The sequence below is a fragment of the Pteropus vampyrus genome, unplaced genomic scaffold (assembly GCF_000151845.1).
Source record: "Pteropus vampyrus isolate Shadow unplaced genomic scaffold, Pvam_2.0 Scaffold525, whole genome shotgun sequence".
In the NCBI taxonomy this organism is placed as follows: Eukaryota; Metazoa; Chordata; class Mammalia; order Chiroptera; family Pteropodidae; genus Pteropus; species Pteropus vampyrus.
This window is the reverse complement of record NW_011889306.1, coordinates 167,456-172,559: the sequence shown is the minus strand read 5'-3', so window position 1 is coordinate 172,559 and position 5,104 is coordinate 167,456. Positions and strand designations below refer to the sequence as shown.

General features: G+C 38.7%; 1 protein-coding gene across 1 annotated transcript in view; it reads left to right on the top strand.

The window, feature by feature from the left end:
* SELENOS (selenoprotein S) overlaps window positions 1-5,104 on the top strand; it is a 14,636-nt gene that overhangs the window by 2,857 nt on the left and 6,675 nt on the right. The window lies entirely within an intron of this gene.

Sequence of the window (5,104 nt, the reverse complement as noted above, 5' to 3'; positions counted from 1 at the left end):
TGAAGCACAAGTGTGGACTCTGCTTTCTGGTTTCAGTCCAGATGTGTCTCTGCCCGTCTTTGTCCCCTCGGAAGGAAGCCTCCGCTAGCTCTAAGGCAGCGGTCTAAGGTGGTCTTCCTGTCGGTCTTCCTGTCGGTCTTGCGTGTGGGCTCTGGTGTTTCCATGGTCACGTGTCTTTCTGCCACATCCTAATGGCTTTTGTTGTTTCTGCCTGGTCATGCAGTACATGGCTGGTGTCCCCAGCTTGGCGGGAGCCCAGAAGGAAAGGGCAGGACAAGACCACACCGACTGCCCACACTCACCCTCCGGCATCGCCCTGTCTGGGCAGCTTCTTTCCACGTTCGGTTTGTTGCCCATCTTCCACTAACCTGAAATGTACCGGCACATTTATCTAATTTTTAAAATGGTGTGATTTAAAAAAAATTCATGACATACGAACCTGTACCATGAAAATTTAAGTCTCTGCCTTCTGCTCCCCCAGCCCCTGCTGCCCGAACACTCCAGATTAAGCCTTTAAGAATTTTTCCAAAAATATTTTAGCCATGTATAAACACCCATCTTTTTTTCCATAGAAATGGCAGCACAGTACACATATGCCTTTTTTTTTTTTTTTTTTTTGATCATGGTTGACATTCAGTATTATATTAGTTTCAGGTGTACAACATGGTGATTAGACGTTTATATATAAAACTTACGAAGTGATCACCCGGATTAGTCTGGTCCCCACCTGGCACTCTACACGGTTATTACAGTATTTATCGACCATATTCCCTGTACTGTACTTTGCATCCCCGTGACTGTTCTGTAGCTACCGATTCGTACTTAATCTCTTCGCATTTTTCGTCCCCACTCCCAACCCCCCGCTTCCATCTGGCTCCGTCAGTTCTCCGTATCTATGAATCTGTTTCTGTTTCGTTTGTTCATTTATATTGTTCTTTAGAGTCCACACGTGTAAGTGAGATCGTGCGATATTTGTCTTCCTCTGACTAATTTCACTCTGTGTGACACCCTCTAGGTCCATCCACGTTCTCTCGAATGGTAAGATTTCATTCTATTTTATGGCCTAGAATACTCCACTGTATACATGTACCACTTCTTTATCCAGTTGTCTGTGGATGGACGTGTAGGTGGCTTCCACGTCTTAGCTATTGTAAATAGCACTGCAGTGAGCATAGGGGTGCATATCTGTTTGAAATAATGTTTTGGATTTCTTAGGATAAATGTCCAGAAGTAGAATTGCTGGGTCATAATAAGGTAGATCTATTTTGACTTTTTCGAGAAACCTCCAAACTGTTTGCAATCGCACCTACAGTGCACGAGGGTTCCCTCTTCTCCACATCCTCATCGGCACTGGTTGTTTGTCGATTTTTGGATGGTGGCCGTTCTGACAGGTGTGAGGCGATATCTCATTGTGGTTTTAATTTGCATTTCTCTGATGATTTCTGGCATTGAGCATCTTTTCATATGTCTGTTGGCCATCTGTATGTCCTCTTTGGAGAAATACCTATTGTGGTCCTCTGCCCATTTTTTAGTTGGATCGTTTGTGCTTTTTGGTGTTGAGTTCTTTAAAATTTTGGATATTAAACCCTTATTGGATGTATCATTGGTGCATATCTTCTCCCAGGCAGGAGGTTGTTTTTCTGTTTTGTAGCCTTTGCTGTGCAAAAACTTTTTAGTTCGATGCTTCATTTATTTGTGTTTTTCTTTTGTTTTCCTTGCCCAAGAAGATATATCAGAAAAAAAATGAATAAAAACAACGTCAGAGTTTACTGTATCTGTTTTCTTCTAGGAGTTTTATGTTTTAGGGTCTTACATTTAAGTCTTTAATCCATTTTGACTTTATTCTTGTATATGATAAAGAAGATGGTCTCGTTTCCTTTTTTTTTTTTTTGTATGTATCTGTCCAGTTTTCCCAGCACTATTTTTTGCATAGACTATCTTTACCCCAATGTATATTCTTGCCTCCTCTGTTCTAGACTAGTCGACGGAGTGGGCGTGGGTTTATTTTGGGCTCTTGCTTCTGTTCCATGGATCTCTGTGTCTGTTTTTGTTTTTGATGACTAGCCTTGTACTATAGTTTGACATCAAGTAGCAAGATACCTCCAGCTTTGTTCTTCTTTCGCTGTGACTATTTGGGGTCTTTTGTGGTCCATGTAAATTTTAGAATTATTAGTTCTAGTTCTGTGAAAAATGCCATTGGTATTTTGATAGGGATTGCATTGAATCTGTAGGTGACTTTGAGTAGTAAAGACATTTTAACAATGTTAATCCTGTCCATGTGCACGGTATGTGCTTCTATTTATTTGTGTCTTCTTCAATTTTTTTTCATTGTCATTATTTTCTGAGTATAGGTCTTTTACATCCTTGTTTAAATTTCTGCCTAGGTGTTTTGTTGTTGTTGTTGTTGTTGTTGTTGTTGTTGTTTTTGATGCAATTGTAAATGGGATTGTTTTCTTAATTTATCTTTCCGATAGTTCATTATTGGTATATAAAAATGCAATTGATTTCAGAATATTAGGTTTATATCTCGGCTACTTTACTGCATTCATTTATTAGTTCTAATAGTTTTTTGGTGGGCTCTGTCATTATCTGCAGATAATGACAATTTTACTTTTTTCCTTTCCAATTGGGATACATTTTATTTCTTCTCGTCTGGTTGCTGTGGCTTCCAGTACTGTGTCGAATAAAAGTGGTGAACGTGAACATCCATGTCTTGTTCCTGATTTTAAGGAAAATGCTTCTGGCTTTTCCCCATTGAGTATGATGTTAGCTGTGGGTTTGTCATATGTGACCTTTATTATGTCGAGGTATGTTCCCTCTATTCCCACTTGCTGAAAGTTTTTATCATCAATGGATGCTGGATTTTGTCACTTTTTCAGCATCTATTGATATATGGTGTTATCATTTTTTCAGTTTGTTAATGTGGTTTGTCACATTCATTGATCCGTGGATATTGAACCAACTTTGCATCCCAGGAATAAATCCCACTTGATCATGGTGTGTGATATTTTTCACGTATTGCTGAATTCGGTTTGCTAATATTTTGTTGGGAATTTTCGCATCTATGTTCAGCAGGGATGTATCGACGTATAATTTTATTTTTCTGTAGTGTCTTTGGTTTTGGAATCAGGGTAACGGTGTGCTCATTAAATGAGGACCATTCCTCCTCTTGAATTTTTTGGAATAGTTTGAGGATAGGTGTTAATTCACCTTTGACTATTTGGTCAAATTCGCTTGTGTAGCCATCCAGTCCTGGACTTTTGTTTTTTGGGAGGTGTTTTCTTATGGATTTTTGTGGGGTTTTTTTGTTTTTTTTTTTTTTTTTTTTTTTTTTTTTTTTTTTTTTTTGATTACTGATTCAATTTCATTAGTAATAATCTGTTTAGATTTTCTATTCTTGACTCAGTTTTGGAAGATTGTATGTTTCTAGGAATGTGTCCGTTTTTTCCATATTGTCCAATTTATTGGCATATAATTGTTTATAGCATTTCTTATAATCCTTTGTATTATAGTGGTGTCAGTTGTCACTTCACCTCTTTCATTTCTGGTTGTATCTATTTGGGTCCTCTCTCTGTTTTGCTCGAAGAGTCTGGTTAAAGGTTTATCACTTTCGTTTATCCTTTCTAAGAACCACCTCTTGGTTTCATTGATCTTTTGTATTTTCTTTAGACTCTATTTTTTAAATTTCTGCCCTGATCTTTATCATTTCCTTTCTTCTACTCACTTTAGGCAACGTTTGTTGTTCTCTTCTAGTTACTTTAGGTGTAAGGTTAGTGTTGATTTGAGGTTTTTCTTGTTTCTTGAGGTAGACCTGTATTGCTATGAATTTCCCAACTAGGACAGCTTTGGCTGTGTCCCACGGATCTGGGGTCATGTTTTCATTTTCGTTTGTCTCTGAGTATCTTTTGATTTCTTCCTTGACTCATTGTTAACCCATTCATTGTTTAGTAACATGTTATTTAGCCTCCATGTGTTTGTGTTTCCTTTTTTTTTTCATGTAATTGATTTCTAGTTTCATACCATTGCAATCGGAGAAGATGCTTGATAGATTTCAGTCATCTTAAATTTACCGAGACTTGTTTTGTGGCCTAACATGTGGTCTATCTTGGAAAATGTTCCGTGTGCACTAGAGAAGAATGTATATTCTGCTGCTTTGGGGTGAAACACTCTAAAAATATTATTAAATCCATCTAGTCTAGTGTGTCATTTAAGGCTGCTATTTCTTTATTGATTTTCTGTGTGGAGGATCTGTCCGCTGGTGTCAATGGGGTGTGAAAGTCCCCTACTATGAGTGTGGTACTATTGATCTCTCCCCTTAGGCTGGTCGATATTTGCTTTATATAGTAATGCGCTCCTATGTTGGGTACATAAATGTTTATAAGGGTTATATCTTGTTGTATTGATCTTTTTATCCGGGGTCCCCAACCCCCAGACCACAGACCAGTATCGGTCCGTGGCCTGTTAGGAACTGGGCCACACTGCAGGGGGTGAGCGGAGGTGGAGCGAAGCGTCATCTGTATCTGCAGCCGCTCCCAGCGCCAGCATCACCGTCTCAGCTCCGCCTCAGATCCTCAGGCACCGGTACCTGATGCCACAAAGATTAGAGACTTCTGCTTTTATTGTTATGAAACGTCTTTCTTTGTCTCTTATTATAGCCTTTGTTTTACAGTCTATCTTGTCTGACATAAGTATCGCTACCAGAGCTTTTTTTTTTCTTTTTCCATTTCCATTTGCATGAAATATCTTTTCCATCCGTTTACTTTCAGTCTGTGTGTGTCTTTCAACCCAAAGTGGTGGAGTGGATCTCTTGTAGACAGCCGTGTATGAGTCTTGTTTTCTTATCCATTCAGCTACCCTGTGTCTTTGGATTAGAGCATTTAATCCATTTACATTTAAAGTGATCATCGATAGGTATGTTGTTATTGCCATTTTCTCGTTCGTAGTCATGTTCTTTTTAAAGAAGTTCATTGAACATTTCGTGGAATACTGGTTTGATGATAATGAACTTGAGTTTTTTCCTGTCCGGGAAGCTCTTTGTCTCTCCTTCAGTTTTAAATAATAGCCTTGCTGGGTAGAGTAATCCTGGTCGTAGGTCCTTGCTTGT